Here is a 22,428-nt window from a genome sequence, read left to right on the forward strand (position 1 = left end):
TCATTAGTAAATATGCTTTTTTAAAAGGGAACTAGTTATTCCTCTCATTCATATATCTATCTAGTGCATTTGATAGAGGTAATCGTGGTAAACTTTGGGATATACTTTTGACCCCAGGGCTATATGAGGCTGCGCTGCACTGTGGGGTTAGCACCTCTGTTAGATATGGTCCAGAGGGCAAATGCACTGACAATTTTGAACTACATTGCGGTGCCCTTCAGTGTTGCGTCCTGCCCCTATCCTGTTTCAACTTCATTCATTGGTTAAATGTTACCTTTAGGGAAGGAGATGCCCATGATAAAGTCTGCACCCCTTCGAGCTCTGTTATACGCATTTGATGCTGTGCTAATGTTCTATACTCCTAATGGCATGAGGGCCTTAATTAGCAGCTGTGTTACCTTTATGGATGGACTGAACCTGGACACCAATATAGGTAAAACCAAGTACATGGTATGCAAGAAGAAGGCAGGGAAGGTGGGTTAATTCTCTATTGAAGGAAAACGCATTGAAAGGGTCACAAAATGTCTTTATTTATCAGGTGTCTTTGATGAGGAAACCCACATGACTGCCCTGCACCGCAAACTGGTACTTATACATTAGTCACTCCGTGGGCACCCTGTTTGACTTCTCTAAGAGACTAAGCAGCAAGCCTATACAGCCCCTTTTAGAGGTCTTTCAGAGAAAGTACATACCTCTTTTAATGTATTGAGCGGGGTTTGGGGTTACCAGGATGTTGCACCGATGCAGGTGTAGGAGAACCATTTTTGCCACCGTCTTTTGGGATTACTTCCTTCAACCCTTATTTTTCTACATGCTAAGCTGGGCATTCAATATGTAACTGACTGAATTAAGGTGGCCCCTTTGGTTCTTTGGGTTTCCTTATGGGCTAATGAACTGTCCACCTTAATAGGGAAATTATTACTGATTGCCTGAGTTGTTAAAAGGGGTCTGCTATCCCTGGTTGAGCTATAAGATATCTATGGCTAAAGAAATTGGGTGTAAGGATATATTTTTATCTCCGTCATTGCTCACAAATTCTGATATGCTTAAGGTTAAATGCCTTTCTGCATTACACAACAGGACATGCAGGGAATAGGAGCAGATTCCCAAATCTGTTATGCAGGATTAAGCTATAATACCGACCTCATCCAACTTGGAGCAATACTTTACCTGGGTTGTGAACCCCTGGGAACACTCACTTTTATCTACATTCCATCTAGGGACCATTAAATCACTTTTTTTTTTACCTTGGGCCGATTTGACACTGGTTCTGTGCTTGTTTTCCCATGTGATGAGACTTCCGCACAATCCCACAAAACCCTTTATCTTCTTTTGTAAATATTATGCCTATTTTACTCAAATGTTTTTAAAACCTGTGCTTACTATGTTTGAACTTTGACAATGGAAGCCTAAACTTTATTTTTTAAGAACGTTGCCTAATGTCCAGGTTTGTTTTAATGTTGGGTAGTCTTTTTAAAATCCGCAGTCTCTAAGCAAAGGCCCTTTCTGTTCTAACTTTTACACGTGTCATTTTTCTGATTGGATGGTGATGGATTTTTGTGCAGTTTTTATGATTGATGATGTATTTTTGTGCTTCTTTTATGATTGTTATGAATAATCGAATAAAGCTTATTGATGATCATGATGATGACATGTTATACCACTATATAAACAACAAAAGGAACCACAACAAATAATTTCACATATAAAAATATTGTGAAACAAAGATAGTCAAATGCAATTAAATAGAAAAAATATCAGCAATAAAATAAGTAAATGCAACACAACTTAAATGTTAAGAAAAAAGTTACAGAATACTAAAATATCAAAATGTAAACATCTAAAAATAAAGTCCTACTGTTCTCAAACAAATAAGAACTACATTACCTGGAGTCCAATGCTGTTACATTACTACAAAAAGTTACAATATAGAAAATAAACCACTACATCGACAAACAAAACCTACCACAAATATATAATCTGTAATCCTTTCTACAAAATTATTAATTATTACAATATTAATTTATGTATATTCACCTGGATCATTTCAAAATCCATGAACAAATTGAAACAACCCATCAAAAGGATATGAAAGAAATTAATATTCTAATACTTATTACAAGTAAGCAAACTACAACACAATAGATACAAAAATCATGCCTTAAATGTAAATACATAACACATAAATAATATCAAATACTGATAAAACATCCAATAGAAATAGCCTCACTGCTCAAAACACAATATCCATATTACAATTAAAAATTACAAATGTAGTAATTTGTGATTCATACATACAACATACTTAAGTCCCACACAACATTTCAGAGTAAGGCAAAAAAGTATTACTTACAATTCAGTAACTGAAGTCCTTGAAAAGAATCCATAATCCATAATTGAAATTGTAAATACACAAAAAAGATCCTCATAAAAACAACTCAAAAAATGTACAAATATTTGAAAAGTATATGATCCAACTAAAAAATCCACATCACTTCCTTTGATTCCCTTGAAAACCAAAACAAAATATGCAAAAAAGCAAAAAATAATGTTTTAACTTTGGACATAAAAAAATGTAACTTATTTTTGTTATAGTGAAAAAGCACAATCTGGCATCAAAAATCTTCCACCCACAATTGTATGTTGCATGTTTAAAAAAATACATACACTCCCTCTAAACAAAAAATACCTACATACAAACACAATAAAACATACATCTATACACTTTGGGGCAGATTTACAAGCCCCTTGCAAGACATTTACGTCGCCGTTGCGTCACTTCTGTGACACAGCGGCGGCGTAAACCATGCGCCATGTTGTGCCTTATTTACAACGTGACGCATCTCGGGAGATGCGACACGTTGTAAAGCCCTGCGCTACATTAGACCTGCATCAGGTTTAATGTATGTAGGGTGGGCGTTCCGTCGGAAAAAGCCTCGGAAAAGTGATGCAGTGAAATCTACAAGATTTCACTGAGTCACTTTTCCGATCCTGCTGCGTCAAAACCCTGCGCCTGCTTGAAGCAGGCGGAAGGCATGACGCAGCATGTTCGGTATGGGCAGCCCCTGAGCATTGCTGGAGTTGCGTTGTGCTTGCGACACGACTCCAGCAATGCGCCGCCCTTATGCCATAAGATGCGTCACGCATCTGTTTATCCTTGCGCCATGATGCGCTGCATTGTAAACGCGGCGCATCTGTGGTGGCGCAAGGGTAAACTTGCGTGACGCATCTTTCCTGGCGCATCCCTGCTGATTTGCAGGGATGCGCCCGGAAACATATATCTGCCCCTCAGTCTACATTTAAACTAGAAATCTACAAAATATCCTAATAAGTACGTCCTACCACACTCACATAACTAACATACTCTATTTCCCAATTCCAACTAACAAAAACACTATAGCTATATAAGCTATACACTCTAACCTAACATCCCACCCCACTCACAAGAATTGCTACAAAATAGTAAAAAAAAGTTCCTGAACTGAAATTGAGAACCACACCCAGGAACCACCATTCACTAGACCAGCAAACAAAGTCTAAATAGGAAAAAAACTACAAAATCAAGTTACCGGTGAAAAAAAACAGCAAAAACAAAATAAAAGATTTAATTCCCATCCCAACAAATACAAAAAAGTTGATAATAACCTGAAAAAAGAATTTCAAAAACTGTGGGCCTCATTTATGGCTTTTCAGCGTAGGGCAGTGTAGCAAGGCAACTTGCTGCACTGCCCTACGCCAAAGTGAAAGGGCAGGAACGCACAGTATTGAACTAATACAGTGCACTCCTGTCCTTTCTGCCTGTACTGGTGCCATTTTGGCAGCCTTGCGCCAACATAGGCACCCTTGCACCATAATGCAAGGGTGCCTCTGTTGCAGACAGGATTGTTTTTGTGCAGGAAGAGGCACCTTCCTGCAAAAAAACAATCCAACAAGGCATTTTCCTCTTTCTGTGTGTGCTGCAGAATGCAGCACCCATGGAAAGAGGAAAAAACTAGGAGAAATAAGCATATTTCACCTCATTATGCCTCACCTCGGGAGGCATACAGAGTTGATGCTTTCCCAGGATTATATCAGTTTGTAAATCTGGAGCAGCATCAAATTCCATGAGTGTTGAGTGGGAAAAAACACAGCAGCACCAATGGAACCCCTCCTGAGCATAGAGTAAGGTGACAAAACAATTTGCAGTGCCTCACTGTTAGAAATTGGGGTCTCTAGTTGGCAGAGGTAGGCCCCTTTGTCCAAATAGGGACCCTTGCTTCTAGTCAGGGTAAGGGGGATACACTTCTAAAATAACCCTTGCTCACCCCCTTGGTTGCATGGCACGAGTAGACAGGTTTATCTCAGAGGCAGTGTAAAGCATTTGTGAAAACATACAGTAATACAGTGAAAACACTACAAATGAGCACCACACCAGTTTAGAAAAAATAGTAATCTTTATCTAAACCAAAACAAGACCAAACAACAAAAATCCACAATACAGTAATAAAAATGTGACTTTCAGATGGTAGAAATATTTTAGTTCAAAGCAAATTGCAGAAGCAACACTTTGCACACAAAGTACCTTGGATGCATCACGCCAAAACGGGCCGCAGGGAAGGTGATGCGTCGGTTCCTTACACTCAGGGAAGGTGATGTGCAAGGCACTTGCTCTGGGGGAGGTGATGCGTTGGTTCCTTACTGCAGCGCAGAGGAGTTGTGGCGTCTGTACCTTACCGGAGAGGAGTTGTTGCGTCGATTTCCTACTGCGTGGGGAGTTTAAGCGTCTTTTTCTTACTGCGTTCCTCAATGATGCTATAGACAATCTGGGAAGATGCGTGGATTCTTGCAGCCACACAGCAGGGCCTGCGTCAGGAACGGTGCAGTGATCTCAGACTTCGGAGATCGTTGCACCCGATGTGACATGCGGCGATTTCTCAAGCCATGGCACGCGCTGCAAAGGTTTCTTCAGAGATGCGTCGGAAACAGGTACGGATGCGTCACACTTCTTCGATGTCGCATTGATTTTCCAGCTCCCAGTGAAAAACAGTTCTCTAGAGGTCCCAAAACAACAGCAGGCACCCCTTGCAGTCAGTACTCCCAGCAAGGAAGTTTAGGGGAGCTGGTGGTGAAGTCTTTATGTCTCTGAGACTTCAGAACAGGAGGTAAGCTCAGTTGCAAGCCCTTGGAGATCTTTTTCTCCAGATGGGGACACAGCAATCAGCAAAGTCCTTTTCTCCTTTCCTTGGCAGCAAGTAGCCACTGCAGGCCAACCCCACACAGCAAACAGCTCAGGGACAGTATTCCTCCTCAGCTTCTCCGGCTCTTCTCCTTGGCAAAGGTTCCTCTTGATTTCCCAGAAGTGATCTAAATTTCTGGGGTTGGGGCCCCTCTTTTTATACACAAAAATCATTTGTTCTCTGAAGGCAGAGAGTGTCTGTACCCAGCCAAAACCAGTTCTGTCTTCACTGGTGCAGCTTCCTGGCAGGAGGTGGAGACAGCATTGTGGAAGGCAGCCCAGGCCCTTTCAGTTGAAAGGAAATCTCCTCCCTCTACTCTAAATGCAGCCCAGGTCTATTCAGTTCAGCCCTGACCAATCAGGGTTTCTGGAGCCACTGCTCCTCTACAGCCCCTGTCATCCAAAAGCCAAACATACAATACACAAAACAGGCAGAGGCATACTGGATGGCTAAGAAAGAAAATACCTACTTTCTAAAAGTGGTATTTTTAAACACAGAATGTAAAAATCAACCTCACTAAAATATGCATTTTAACATTCTGAGTTCAGGCATACTAAACTTTATTTTCCTACCTTGTTCCCAGGGGTTGTTAGTTAGTTCTATCCTATGGGAACAGGTACCTTTGCAACAGTGCAAAACGAAATTGGCACTAATCCACTATCAGGTCATGCCACACACACCAGGGCATGTCCTACCTTTGCCATACACTGCACCCTGCCCACAGGGGTACCCTGGGCCTACCTCTGGTGTGACTGAATTGTAAGAAAAGGGAAGGTTAGGGCCTTGCAAGTTGGTGCACTTGTGAAGTCGACATGGCAGTACTAGACTGCACACAGGCTCTGCAATGGCAGGCCAGAGTTACATTTACAGGATGCTTGTGTGTGTGACACAATCAGTGCTGCAAGCCCACTACCAGCATTTGATTTAGAGGCCCTGGGCACACACGGTGCACTGTACTAGGGACTTACTAGTAAATCAAATAGCCAATCATGGAAACACCAATCCATAACAGCAATTTACAAAGGGAGTACTTGCACTTTGGCACTGAACAGCAGTGGCAAAGTGCCCAAAGCATCTAGACCAGCACACAGCAAAAACACAGGAGGCAAAGGCAAAAATACAGGGGAGACCCACGCCAATGGTGCCAGGTCTAACACTCACCTTACTCATGATTTATGAGGCCACTCAAAGCCATGAAGGGTGACTTTGTGAGGCTTCACAAATCTTTATGAGAGCCCTGCATTATCCATGCCTCACTTTACATGGCGAAACAGTGATGCAGGGCTCTCATAAATATGCCCCTATAGTCTTACCTTCATATTATGTTCTACAATATTCTGGATATCACAATATCTTCTGCCGATATTAATGTGGAACACCCCCGCTACAGTACACAGCCTTCGTAGGACAGCTTAGTAACAATATTCTCGAGTTTTGTAAGATCAATATTGACTTTTTGTATGGAAATAATTTATATTGATGACTAGATGCTGCTGCTTTTTTGTCACCTGGTGTTTTAAGACATCATTAGGATATAATGAATCGGAGAAACATATCAAAGGATTTGAAAGGCTGAAAGGTGGCTAACTAGAGTATTAATGTGACTTTATCTGTGCCCAAAGGGAAGTGGCCAAGTGTTGGGTAAAGCCTGGAGTAGCTTAATTATCTTGAACACACCAAGGGCCTGAATTACGACTTTGGCGATGCGCTGCCGGGTTTGTCCCGCCACCGCACCACCAAACCCATGGTTGGTCCAACCGCCCGATTACGTGTGTTTCTCATCTGGCAAGCTTTTTTGCAGTTCCCACTGCGATGTCTCTGAAAATGGGCACTGCAATGGGAACGCCAAAAACAGTTCCCTCAAGGCGTGGACTGTAAAGTCGATGCCGTGCACAAACTGGGGTGCATGCACACAGGGGGGCACATGTACGGCCCCCTTTGTTTCCTCTCTGTCACGGTTTTCATGGAGGAGGAAACTTCCATGAAAACTGTGGCAGAGAGGAAACTTGCAATATGCTTTGCGGGACCGCAGCAGTCCCGCCAAGCATATTGCCGCCTCAACACAATCACATTACCACCACGAAATGCCGATTCCCTGGTGCCTGCAACGGCGCAATGGCAGTCTGACCGCCCTAATTGTAATAGGGCGGTAGGAAGTCCGCCACCCCGCACCCCCACCCAGACTTGTAAGCAAGCCCTTAGTGACAGAAAAGGGAGGGTGATATGGCAAGAAGGCTACTAGATTACTACTCAATAGAGCACAGAGACTATCTACTACTTCTACTAAAATAGATTTTGCCTACATGCACATTTGATTACAGGGTTGTTAATAGATTTTTGAGTTGGAATATAGAAGGCAGAATTTGCATCAGGTAAAAATACATGCCTAGTAGTTTGAAAAGTGATTTGGGGACACTCCAGTATCCACCCTTTCAAAGGGAGGAATTGAATACAAGAATCAGCATTCAGGATATCAGATGTTGAATAGAGGGGATGGCTCATTGGTGTACCGCTGGTGGAGATGGCATGCATGTAGAATTGTATATCAAGATCACAGACATTCTTGGTCCATATATCTCGAACGTATTTGAGGAAGCTTGGAATAGAAGGTACTAAATGTGCTACTAAATGTTGCTGTTGTAGGTCACAGTCACTCCTTAATAATGATGTGAAGACGGATACTGGATGATCTTGAGTCCAAAAATCTCATCTTTAGTAGAGGATGGACCAATCTGAATGTGTTCCTTAGTTTACGTGAACTCTTCTATATATTTGATGCTATTTCAGGCTTGATAGGTATGCAAACTTCAATGCAAAGAAGGCTTTCAGTTGTGTCCACTGGAGTGTTCCAGGGTCTTTTTATGGTGCATTGAAATATTATTGAGAAAGCAAATTATTATAGTATAATAAAGTTCTGTATCAACTATCTGTTATATGCAAAGGGACTTTCTACAGGGATATCCGTCCATTTCCTTAATCTTCGCATCAATTTTTGAACCATTGCCAGTCATGATGAAAAAGGCACTGCTACTGTGGTGCCATAGGTTTGGTACTTTTTTAATGTTCTAAATATTCTATTCTACATGTGTGGCCCCACGCACATATTTCCTAAAATGTTTCAGATCATTTAGAAGTTTTTGTTTTCACCTAGATTGCACATAAATTGCCCCAAAGGAGGTTATGGCGACCTCCTAATTGTGCCTTGGTGGGACCTGACACTGTATATTGCTCTGGAAGCAGATGCCTTAAAATACTAATATGAATATTAGTGAGGGTTGAAATGAACAAAGTGGTGAATCTGTTCTTTGTACTAATTCTACCGAGGTAAAAGTATGGCAGTTTTGGTCCATTTTTCAAATGTCAATGGTGGTTTGTATCACAGTTGCATTAAGATAGTGATGCCTAGGTTCTTAAACGTTCTCTAAATGATGCGCATGCACCTAAAAAAGTATGCATCTAGGAGACTGGCTTAACTAATATTAATCTTGATTTGAAGTGGAAACTCACCATACATAGCTCTTTCCATTTTGGAAGTGGGGTAAGAGGAGGGTTAATTGTATGATTCAGACTATGAGCTATAATATGTTGCTTCTAATATTGAATACATCATATAATGGCAAGTGACACACCGCGTGTGGACTTAGAAAGTGTTTGGAGGAAATTCGAAGAAAAAGTGATAAACAAAAATTATGATAAAGAAGGAACATATGGATTACTATGAAGGAACATAATCGCCAATGTGGTGGAATTTAGCTGTGCAATTGGTTGGGGAGTAATGACGCCCCATTTTTTGAAGCTTCTAAAATTGATACATAGTACCCTAGGGATACAGTATGCAAAATTATGTTGTTTTAAATGTTCGGAAATCTAGTGAGCCCAGTAGAGTTAAAGAACAAGTTATGAGATCCACAAGACTGATGCCAAGAGCTTGCCTCTATCAGATAAGAACAATCATATGTTTTGGATGTGCTTTGGGCAGGGTGAGAGGTGGTACCCCCATTATCCTGAACATATTCCTTTACAAGTAATCCTTGTTTGGTGATACTCGAGCCTCATGTTGCAGGGAATCTGATTGTGTGAAGAGTTTTCTGTGGACGAGCTACATCAGGACGAAACATTGCTGAGACTGGGGGACTTTTGAAGTTCTTGTCGCCAGAACACAGTAAATGTTTGAAGCATGCTCCTCAGTTATAGTTTAATGTAGAAGATGACTAGATTTTTAGAGCAGCAGGACGGATATTGATGTGTAAGGTTCTCCCACCGGGTAGAAGGCCCAGCCCTTCTTTCCTCCATCTGTCTCTGCTTGCCCCTACAATTTGCTTTTGTACACATTCACTTGCATATGTCTTCAGTTGTTCTTGCAGTGCGCTGTAATGCCAATTGGTGCAGCAGCACTACGGGCAAACTATAAACAAATAAATAAACAAGTGAGTAAATTAAAAAAAAGAGTTGAATAGTGGCTATAAGATATGATGAATGGATTGAGGCCTAAACCCTCTAGGATTGTGAAGTATTTATTAAAGTGGTATTTTCAGTAGGATGGTATTCCATCCGACACACTTCATGCACGTATCACTCTAATTGTATTGGTTCCTCTGTTGCAATACATTAAAAAACAATCACATGGGTGTCCGTGTACAGCTCTTAGACAGTTATTCCAAGACGTATTATGATCCGATGATGCACCCTACAGAAAAAGCACAAATTCACTGCTTCAAAATCAGTGTATCATGGTGGCCCTAAAATAGAAAAGAAACCCACCGGTTTTCTTACTTATGACCATGGTCCAAAGTATAACGTTTTAAAATGGCTGCGACCTCTGATGTATTTTAAAGCAGCATCACTTCTATGATATCAGTTTTGACTACTGAATATATATGCAGTATGTATATTTCTGAAAAAGTAAATTCCATGAAAGGACACAATGAGAAATGTTCCACTAGCAGGGTACTTTATCTTGAAAATATCGTGCACCAGACAGTTATATTCACTGAAAGAAGAGGTTTCTTTTGCCACTTGATGAGAATGATGTGCCTGGCACTAATAAAATATTAAACTCCAATTTTAAGGATATGTGTAAGTAGCTTAGCCAATTCCTTCATAATAAAATATTTTACGGCACACGAGGGGAACCATGCATCACAATTTCTGCACACTACTGGCTGCACACATTTCCCGTATGCCTGTATCTGCCTTGATTAGTCACTTGTTTCTACTTCATTTATGTATCATTGCATGTAATGACTCCAAGCGTTTTAATAATATATGGAGGGAGGCATAAAAACAGGTTTTAGATTGTTTTGCTTATTAGTTTATAGTACCTACTGAAACTACTTAATGTTATGTTTAGAGTCATGTGCTGTCATTTTTGTTCGGTCTGTAGCAGACAGTCTAAACAGAATAATGATGGTCTATGTTTCCTCTTTCAAACATCATTCAGATTATACATAACATAAAAATAAGTTTAATGACCATTGTGAATTTTTCATTTGCTGTTGTAACTTTTAACTTTACTCATGTTTTGGAGTATTTTGGGTCAGAGATTTGACTGTGTACCCCAGCCCCAAACCTGGTCAGTGTTTGCCTGGAGAGCTCATAGCCGGCTAAATTAAAAGATGGTATCGAACCACTATCAAACCACATCTGATATTTCTTCAGTTTCAGAGATATAGGATTTATCACAAGGTTTGTTTGGCACGTGCACAGCTCCTTTTAAAACAGTTTAACAGTTAATGTTGACTTTTCGAGATTTTGAGTGGATGTTATGACCGTGCTTCCAGGGTGTCACTCCTCTGATGCGAGTGCCTCAAATAAATCCTGGTGTAGCAAACCCTAGATTTAGGGTGTGTCCCCCGGGCACTGGTTGAACGAATGAATCATTTGCATTGTTTAAACCAATAAACGATTGTTTGTGATTTTCAATAAAGTTGCACTCTTGTCAATTCATTTGAACGTTCGTTTAATTCATCACGACGTTTTTTTGTAACGAAAATGCAGTGTTTAACAAATTCTACGTGTCTCACATATCCCAATGCATTTCGGCTTAAACATAGCCTTCGTCAGGGGTTTATCTATAACATAAATGAACAAAATGAGCTTTCCTGCAATGTATCTGACAGACAAAGAAAACGATAAGTTCATTTGGCTAAAATGTGTCAATTGCATAACGTAGGTTTGTGGTTTCTCCTGTTCGCCATAAATCTAGCATGCTCCGGTTTTTATCTATGTGTGGATCTTTACGTGAGTTTGTACGAGTGGCTTTTTGAACTTCGATTAAAATTCGTAGTGCGGATGTGACTATGTGTATGCAATTTAATATGTTGGGTTCACTGGTGTTGGTTACTTACTCGTGAGTCAGCGTGGTCTGGTTCTAACTGAGCTCCTTCGGTATGTGTCGGTCGCTGAAGCGCTCTCCCTTCGTGTCGGTGGTTGGATTGGAAATTTCATATCGGTTCTATGGGCGTGTGATTAAGTGTGCCTTGGAGTGTAAGAGTCGAAATAGGACTATGAGTGTGGCGGTTGGTAATGGTGCAAGGGTTTCTGGATCTAGTAGTGCTTGTGCGCTGATTGAATTCTACATTATGTCTGATGGTAGATTAATTAACACATAATATTAGAAGCATAACGGTCTTAAAAAACTTCTCAAGATGATATTAATTAGGCAATTTAAATCAGAGATAACATGTAAATTCCATGCGATCGTTCATCCCATGTGGTTTCATGGAATTTAGTAGACGTATCCAATAATTCTCCCGTTTTAACAATGTCTTATGGTTGTCTCTTTCTTCAATTTTGTTAACCGTTTCTAGGACCATGAATTTCAATTGGCTTACGTTGTGACCACTTTCTTGGAAGTGGCTGGCTACTGTGGATTTTGCATTGTTTGTTCTAATGTTGCTTTTGTGCTCATTCAAGCGTACTTTTATTTTTCTTTCTGTTTGTCCTACGTATATCTTCCCACATGGGCATTTTAAGGCATATATGGTGTTTGTAGTATCACACGTGGCTGTTACTTTCAGTTTGATGTTATGTCCTCTCATTGGGTGAGTTATTTGTGATCCTGGTATAATGTTATTACAGTTGTTACAATTTTTACAAGCGATTGTGCCTTTGTATTGGATGAGTTGATTTGATTGAATGGGGTTCTTTATTATTTCTCCCAAGTTTTTAGCTCTGGTGTATGCGAATATAGGTTCATTTTCAAAGATTTGGTGAAAATCTGGTTCTACACGGAGTATGGGCCAGTGTTTTTTAATGGTGTCCTTGAATCTTTTGCTCATGGTTGAGTATTTTGACACCACGGTCATGCGATCTTGTTGGTTCCTCTTACTTGGTAGTAGTGCCATTTTTCTGCTGATCTTGTTGTTTCTCTCCTCTGCTTGATGTAGGATATTTCGGGGATATAACCAACAAGATCGCATGACCGTGGTGTCAAAATACTCAACCATGAGCAAAAGATTCAAGGACACCATTAAAAAACACTGGCCCATACTCCGTGTAGAACCAGATTTTCACCAAATCTTTGAAAATGAACCTATATTCGCATACACCAGAGCTAAAAACTTGGGAGAAATAATAAAGAACCCCATTCAATCAAATCAACTCATCCAATACAAAGGCACAATCGCTTGTAAAAATTGTAACAACTGTAATAACATTATACCAGGATCACAAATAACTCACCCAATGAGAGGACATAACATCAAACTGAAAGTAACAGCCACGTGTGATACTACAAACACCATATATGCCTTAAAATGCCCATGTGGGAAGATATACGTAGGACAAACAGAAAGAAAAATAAAAGTACGCTTGAATGAGCACAAAAGCAACATTAGAACAAACAATGCAAAATCCACAGTAGCCAGCCACTTCCAAGAAAGTGGTCACAACGTAAGCCAATTGAAATTCATGGTCCTAGAAACGGTTAACAAAATTGAAGAAAGAGACAACCATAAGACATTGTTAAAACGGGAGAATTATTGGATACGTCTACTAAATTCCATGAAACCACATGGGATGAACGATCGCATGGAATTTACATGTTATCTCTGATTTAAATTGCCTAATTAATATCATCTTGAGAAGTTTTTTAAGACCGTTATGCTTCTAATATTATGTGTTAATTAATCTACCATCAGACATAATGTAGAATTCAATCAGCGCACAAGCACTACTAGATCCAGAAACCCTTGCACCATTACCAACCGCCACACTCATAGTCCTATTTCGACTCTTACACTCCAAGGCACACTTAATCACACGCCCATAGAACCGATATGAAATTTCCAATCCAACCACCGACACGAAGGGAGAGCGCTTCAGCGACCGACACATACCGAAGGAGCTCAGTTAGAACCAGACCACGCTGACTCACGAGTAAGTAACCAACACCAGTGAACCCAACATATTAAATTGCATACACATAGTCACATCCGCACTACGAATTTTAATCGAAGTTCAAAAAGCCACTCGTACAAACTCACGTAAAGATCCACACATAGATAAAAACCGGAGCATGCTAGATTTATGGCGAACAGGAGAAACCACAAACCTACGTTATGCAATTGACACATTTTAGCCAAATGAACTTATCGTTTTCTTTGTCTGTCAGATACATTGCAGGAAAGCTCATTTTGTTCATTTATGTTATAGATAAACCCCTGACGAAGGCTATGTTTAAGCCGAAATGCATTGGGATATGTGAGACACGTAGAATTTGTTAAACACTGCATTTTCGTTACAAAAAAACGTCGTGATGAATTAAACGAACGTTCAAATGAATTGACAAGAGTGCAACTTTATTGAAAATCACAAACAATCGTTTATTGGTTTAAACAATGCAAATGATTCATTCGTTCAACCAGTGCCCGGGGGACACACCCTAAATCTAGGGTTTGCTACACCAGGATTTCTTCAGTTTCCTCAGGGACACTTTTTTCACAGTGATTTGCCATTCTTTCTGCACAGTGCTTTGAGGCTTGCGGTGTCCATGAGCAGATATGTTTGACAACATCGGGCATGGTGTACATGAGCAGATATATTTGACAACATCAGTCAGCCATGTAGACACCACCCCTTCTTCCTGCTTCCCTTCTTTATCCTGTGCTCGGTAAAGCTGAATAACCTGGTGAGATTAGGATGCAGTCCCTGCTGAGCTATTACAGACAGAGGCCCCACCAACTTCAACTCCTTACTTCTTCTCTGTATTGCAGTCTCAATTTGGAAATTTGACCCGTCTACGAGATATGCCCCAGTATCTTACCTGGTCTTACTTTAATGTTATGGTATTCAATAGTTCAGTCATGATATATTGACAGGTCCATACTAAAACTTCATTCTCTGGTAGAAGGTCGTTCAGATTGAAGCCGCCTTGCATGTGGCAGGTAGGCTTGTGGTAAGCAGGATGTAGTCAGAGTAAGCCGAAGTTTATTCAGCCCAACTTTTGAAGATCGTGAGGAACAGCTCTTGGCCAAGACATGTTTCCAGATCAGGCAGAGGTCTTGCTCTCTCAGTGGAGGGATTTCATGTCACAGTTGTATTCAACACAGAAAGCAAAATCCAATCCTTCTTGTAGGCACAAGATGGCACTAAGGGCTAAAAAAACAAGAAGGTGGATAGGAGACAGCTATGGTTAGTAGCGAAGCATTATCGGCCAATCGCCTCCTTCCAGCGCTAAGATACAGTGAACTTCTGATCCTTGCATTAGAAAACCTAGTACTTTCTTGACAGACCAGCTCAATGACAGAAGACTACAGAGATTCTACAGAGATGTAGGTGAAAAGCACAAACAGGTAAGGAAGAGCTAAGGAAGTAAATAAAGTATCTTCTTGGAACATCAAGATGTGGTGATGTTGTTCCAAGTAAAGTGGCAGCTCTCCTTCCTCATTGTAGGATCCTCAGCAAGCAGAAAATAGTATTTTTCATTGCACTCAGAGTAATGAAGGGACTTATATATGTAATCTACTAAGATATTAAGAACTCCATTACTCTAATTTGATTCTTTGCTTTTATATGATTTACAATTTTGATTGTAAAATATTCCAGATATATATTATATTTGAATGTTTATGTACTATATCCAGTTGCACTATTCTAGACACAAATATTTAGCATCTCTATCCATCGTAGTATTGAACCTAGCAGTTTCACCAGCCCTTTCAGTCAAATAACATTAGAATTTTTTTCCTTCTACCATTATGGACCCATGCTCTTAATATTACTTTTTCCCTTTTACTATGTACAGCGCTTTATTATGTCTTAGGCATCTTGGCACCTTGCAAGTACAATCAACTACACCAGGCAGTAATCCAACAGCATAACTAGAGTGTTTCATGTTCAACAAAAATGTAAATAAAATTGAATATGACTTCAGAATGTATTGTTTTTTCAAAAGAGATATTGAATCACTGCAGTTATCTATAGACCCGAGAGGTCCAGAGGCATTCTGAACATTGCCTATGATAAAATTATAAATATTCTAATTGTTACTCCATCAGTAATACAACAATTTCGTCAGCTCGTTTCACAACCTTTTGGCTGCTTATTGGCCACTTCTCTGATCAGGAGCTCTGCCTATAGAGTCTCTCAAACAATGACCAGCCTGGTGCTGCCTTCACGGGTGGCATAGAGCTCAGTTATTTCATATTGAAGATACTTACTAAAGCTGTGACCAGCAAGAAGAGAGCACTGAAACACATGCTTGTTTGGGATTAGTGTAAGGCCTGAAATTTGTAGTCTTCATCTAAACAGGGAATTATAGGAAATGGAAAAGGGGAGGATTGCAGGATTTATATTTGAGGTTATATCAGAAGATACCAAACCAGGTGAATATGGAAATATTTGTAATGCATAATGAAACATGAAGTGTACTTGTGCTTGATGGACTTTGTCAGTGCCTTGGATTGTGAATGGTCAGTATACAAATATTAATCTGGAGGAGGTTCCTGATAGTCCCATGCAAACTGTACAATGTGTGTTTGCTATTACCACTTTAGGATTGGTATACAATTGAAGTCCCAACCGCTAGTCATCGGAAGGTTGTCTACACTGATTTCAGCAAGAATGTCCTGCAACAGCTGGGTCCTTAACACAGGACAAGCTTAAATTGATGTAATTAGTTGAGGCAACAGTCCATGATGTGCTACAAACATCTTTACAGCTAAGGCATTGAAGAAGAGGACTGAATCGTATCAAATCAACAGCCAAGATCAATATTATTTGAGAAGTAACTAGTATTCTCTTAAAGCCTTTCTTGGTTAAAATCAGTCCATATATTGATTCTTATGGATGCCACAATGGTGGCTCCTGTGAAGGCATTGAATATTTGGTGTGTGGCTGCTTTGGCTTGTTTCACACATGTCATCCTTTCTGAAAATACATAGTCCTTAGTCTGCAAGGAAGAAGTCAGACGCACTTCTAAGATTTGTTGTGAGTGATTAGCGGTTTCCTGTTGAATCTCTGTTGGAGGTCATTCATGTCGTCAAGCTTTGGCACTCATGGAGGCTGTTGCTGCACAGAGTTTTGTGGTGTCTGAAAAATAAATGGTTTATGTGGTGATACCCAATGGATGGGAGTAGACTTGGTTGAGAATGTCTGAGTAAAACAACAATAGGGCTCTCAGAGGCCCATTTGTAAAATATGGCCCTTACTGTTGATTCATTGGAGACATAACTGCTTCTTGAAGGCAAGCCTGCCAATTTCAGGTAACACCGAGTACCAACTATCATCTCCCATTGAATATTGCTTTTTATTTCGCCATTTTAGTGTTTTGATTCTGCTGTGTCAGGTTATATAAGCTGTATGATGTGACATTAATAGAGAATGATGCAGTCCAATTCTTTGCTGAAAGGCCCTTATTGTTTTTCTGTGCTATCATGTTGCTCTTCAAGAATGGATTAGGGTTAGTACCCCGTGCAGAGCAGCAAAAGAATTCACTGTCAGTTGGCTACAATGTTGCGAGCCAGCTTTCTTCGGATAATGCATCACTCCTGCTGCAGCTGGGTGGGTTGAAAGAGGTGCAGCAACTGCCAACTAACTTATTGCTAAAAGGTTTGCCAATAACTTCTGCTAGCTGTCAGGTAGACATTTTCTGTCATTCTGTGTATAAAAACTAAGAGGCAGCACCAGCACGCCCAATAATCGAAGGTTGGGCGAACGATAATGGAAGACTTGACTGAATCTCATTCAGTGTGTTTCACAGTTGCCATTATTGCCCCTTCCAGGGGATGCAAGAAACCTTTATTTCCCCAGTGCACCTATTTACTCAGTTCTGCATTACGGGGACTCATGCACTTTGATTTGCATAGCCTTGGACAGCAAGAACAATGACTTCTCTGGTAATTACATAATCCAGGTGGCTGTGCATGAAGTGGGTCATGCCCTGGGTCTAGAACACTACAATGATTCATCTGCCATAATGGCACAACTTCTAGCAGTGGCTGGACACCCAGAACTTTAAGCTGTCAGAGGATAACCACCCTGGAAACCAGCAGTTGTGTGGAAATGTTGATGGAGTGTTTGTTTGAACCAGGTCCCCCAAAGCCACAACAATTAACAAGCCAATAACACTCATCCACATATTCCTACATTCAGGCCCAACACATGTGAAAGAAACTTTATCACCATGGCCGTGCTGAGGTGGGGGATGTTTTTGTTCAAGGAATGCTAGTTTTGGAGTGTATGTGATAACCAGGTGTTGAATAGCTACCCTCTCCTCATTGGGCAGTTCTGGCAAGGACTTCCCAGTGCCGGCAGTGCTGCCTATGGATGGAAGGGTGGCAGCCTTGTCTTCTTCAAAGGGGACAAGCATTTGGGTGTTTGAAAAATACATCTTGGAATTTGGGTACCCCACATCACTGAAGGAGCTTGGGATGGCTCTCCACTTGATCCCTATTGGCAAGATGCACCTCTTCCCGACGTAACAATTATTTTAGATTTAATGAGGGGGATAAGAGAAGTGAACAGCGATTACCCCCAAATGCATAAGGTTGTGGGATGGAGTTTTAGACTTTCCGAAAGTAGCCTTTATGGCCCCACATGGATTCCTCACCTATTTCTACAAAGGCACCAAGTACTAGGAGCTCAACATCCTGCAGCTGAAATCTAGGACAAGCTTCCCAAAGTAAGTGTTGCACCACTTGATCAGTTACCACCACACTCTTAAGGAAGAAGATGAGACAGAGGTGGTCATCACGAAGATAGATGAGGAGGGAGGCTTGATTAGCACACACATCATTGATGCACCAGTCCTCCTCTTAACCTGTGTCTGTGCTCTTGGCATCTCTTTCAATGGCACGTTACCCCCAAGAAGCTCATGAGAGACTATGGCTCTGGCAGGTCGATATTACGCTCGTGCTGGCATCCGTGCTGCACATCAACAAAATGAATAGATGGATTCCCCTTTCTTCATATTGAACAATGTGGGTTGTTTGCTAGTTATTTGTTAGGGGCTTTGGGATGGAAGGAGGAACTTAAGGGAGATAACAACCATTCCTTTCCATTGTGTTTTCTCTTATATGAGTGACAAATCATGCAACCTTCTCTTTCTCTTTTTCTCATGCTAAATTATATCAGAATCTGTTTGGCCTGAGTATATACGCTATAAATAGATGCAACTTCTGGTGTGATTAGAGATTGACATTCAAATTACTGAATTTTCATTTGTTTAAAGTTTCAACAATCTAACAGCATTACTTATATAATTTATGAAGACCGAAGGAAATAATTTGGTCAGAATCCCAATTGGAGGACCTTAAATACTAATACTTAGGCTCTCTTCATGTTTGCACTTGGCCTGTATCTCTTTACTTTCTTCCCATTTGAAAAGTGTTTCATTTTACAATGCCTCTAAGGCTCTAGCAATCAGGAAAACTCTGATTGGTTGCTTGGTAAAATGATTGAACGCTTTTTGAGCAGAGTGCATGTCTGGGAAAGCAAATAGACACTAAAGGAATTACAAAGGAAAGAAGGCATTACTTCTTATCGTATTCACTGCAATATCAGCAAGTGAGGAAAGCAGTAAACAGGAATATGACTGTCAATTTACAGCTCTTTACTTTCTCTTTAATGGTGGTAAAATCATTTTTTTCACCGGCAAAATGTACTTCACCATTGGAGAAGTCACCACAAGCACTGATTGAGACAACATAAATATGGTAATATTACCAATCGGGGACTGCTCTCAATAATGTGCAAAAGGATGACAAAAATTGTGTTATTCTGTTTGGAGAACTAGAATTCACTATCTTGGTCCAATTATGTTCCTACATTACATATTATCGTGTTGTATACCTTCTCTGAAGCTGGCCAGGCGATCAAGCTCTGTGGTGTAGGTGTGTGCTACTTGGTATAGCATCTATTGATGTGCCAATTGTGGAATAATTTGCATCCAGCGCAACCTCTCTCCACTCTCTTGAAACACCATCAATCTGGCCGTGGTCTTTAATTTTATTATAAACCATCTGTATTCACGTCTTACAACAGCAGAAAATGATTTGCAGGAGGGCATATGCCACTTGATAGATGGTGGGTTTGATGGAGCAAGGACTCGTAGAAAAGAGACTTGCTCGGAAGCAATCCTCTCATTTAACTTCTAACCTTGTATTAACTATGTATTGTGTAAATTAATACACACCACATTTGACATAAAAGAAAGAGAAACTTGCCTAAGTGTCTTACTAATAAGCAACTCAAGCGAAATTCTAAAATGGCCGCTAACGGGAAATCTAACGCAGTATGACGAGCTGTCGCTTGGAGGGAATTTCGTGCGCCGGTGCAGACGCTAATAAAATGGCTGCTAGAAATCTCACAAGCTTGGCATCTGCTCTGCTGAAACTAAACCAAGCTGTTTTTCTAATGCTAATGTGGGGAAAGCATTTATAAGTAAATGGGATTAGAGTAGAGATAGGTGGTATACAGTGAAACCATTTTATTTTGAAATTAATATTTGTCTTTTTGACTTTCTCATTTGTATGTATTTGGGCCTCTCGTACGAATCCGGAGTCTGTAACCCACCTGATCTCCGCACATGCGTAGTGTGATTGAGCCAGAAGAAGTGATGTGACTCTTGAACGCAATCCAAGGACGCAAAAGATACATACCATGGGAACCAGCCCGAAGTCAACCTGAAATGAATGGGAGCACATGAAAATTATGCTTTTGTGTCTAATAAGATGTGAATACGGGTGGGAATAAAGATTTATTAATAAAAATTAATGGGTGGGATCTTTGAACAATGGACCTAAAGACTAAATTGAAAAATAAGCATGGTATGATGATCATCCCCCCTTGCCTGTCCAATCAGAGTTAGTAATTTTTCGATATTGAAACATTAATGGGTGGTACCTGAATACCAAAGAGTATAATTGAGGTAGTTTTTAGTTAGTTAGTCAAATGGAGATTTGCAGAATGATGCAGAGCTCGGGATGCTGTCGGAGTGATAAAGAATTGAATGCAGAACAATCTATCCTAAAATTAATTTAGAAGAAGATCGCACAAGAATCTCGAGGGGAAAGAGAGTGTCAAAGAGGGGTGCAACGCAAGCGTCAGTGTTAGAGAGGTCATCTATCCTTTCCTGATTCCTGTCCTGAGGCCTTTGTCGCCTGATCTTTCCCGGGGGACCCTTCCCAGCTCCTTGACCAGGGGGTTGATTTTCACACCATCCTAGGTAAATATAATTTCATGAATGTGCAGATGTGCTTTTCTCTCTATCCTCTCTTTTCTGAGCAACGTCATTGCTGAGTATGATATATCTGTTTAATTAATTAATAATTGAATCTTCCTTCCTATGAGTGACGGAGACTGTACTGTACTCTGAAAGTGGCCTACATGAAATAAATTTAGATAAAGCCTTTAAAATTTTCCTGAGTCTGTGGTCATTTCATTGCAAAGAGAATTAATCCATGTCATTTCACCATCAACTAGTTCAACTAATGGTCCATTGACCAGAGGAAAGAACTTTTTGATCAGTGAAAGATTAGTTAGGAATAATAAGTAACTAATCATGAAGCAAGAAACAACACAAACTTTGACTCCAGCGGTTTTACTTGCCTGTGCGTGTGTATGTGTGGTTGTGGGCCCAGGTGAGTATATGGTATTGGAGTATCTGTTGCTGGTTCACCGCTGGATCAGTGGGTTACGGCTGCATCTGCCACCTTGCAAAAGTCTCTTAAATCAATAGAATTTAATCAATGTACTTGACAAATATGATTTAATAAATCACGCTTGATCATCATTTGGTCAACTAATTTCAATTGTGTTTGCTCACTCATGAGCAATGTTTTAAGTATTCGAAAATAAGCTTCCTGGTATCGACACTGTTATTGAGAGCAATTACTGTAGCTTTAAAATCATTGACAATTACTTTTCCCCCCAATAATTACATATATTTGTGTGTGTTTGGCTGTTTCCGCAAGAGTATGCTGGTGTGTGTGTGCTTAGATGCTTGTAATTGTACACTGTGTGTTTTAGTATTCAGTCCAAGTATTCTTAACACAAATCTATATATGAATGAGTAAAGAGACAGTGCAGTAAATCTGTCTGTCTGGAGTGTCGTGTGGTACAAGGATGTGGAGAAGTGTGATATTGAAAATGTCTATACCTCGTCATTAGGAAGAAACACATTACAGACCACGGAGAGAACAGATCATTTAATGAAAGTTCGACCACCCAGGACGATCCTCTCATTTGATTTTAATGCTCAAGGGTAACTGGAGGTCACTTGTTTTTACAATGGTTAATGCAGTAATTTATACTCCATTATTTACAAGTGAAATGTGTTTTCTCAGGCTCTAAATTCCCATTACTCAGAGATGGGCTCTCCTGTGTTCTGTCCTCTCCGAGGCCTCAGAGTTCAATCCATCAGTTGTTGCGATAGCAGAAGCATTACCGACTTCGGGTCATCCACCAACACACACAGCATGCCAGCTTAATGACTACAACATTGCACTGGCCCCAAAGATGCTCTCTTGATTAGCCCGCATGATCAGCATGAATAATGGATCCCCTGTGCTGAGCAAGGGTGGTGGTGGTGGGAGATGTGAAATGCAAAGCGGGCAGGGCTGTTCTGGCAGAGTAAAGCATCAGATTCAAAATGCTATCATGCCATGCCACATAATGCACGGACAGCATGCGCTGTAAGGTTGTGGGCGTTTCTTGCTCCGTGTTTAAAAAAAAAAAAAAAATAAATACTGAGGGTAAATGATTCATTTTA

General features: G+C 40.4%; 1 pseudogene; it reads left to right on the plus strand.

The window, feature by feature from the left end:
* LOC146776035 (matrix metalloproteinase-14-like) overlaps positions 1-18,535 on the plus strand; it is a 39,817-nt pseudogene extending 21,282 nt beyond the window's left edge.
* The last annotated feature ends 3,893 nt before the right edge of the window (positions 18,536-22,428 follow it).

This window comes from Triturus cristatus, chromosome 12 (genome assembly GCF_964204655.1).
Source record: "Triturus cristatus chromosome 12, aTriCri1.1, whole genome shotgun sequence".
In the NCBI taxonomy this organism is placed as follows: domain Eukaryota; kingdom Metazoa; phylum Chordata; class Amphibia; order Caudata; family Salamandridae; genus Triturus; species Triturus cristatus.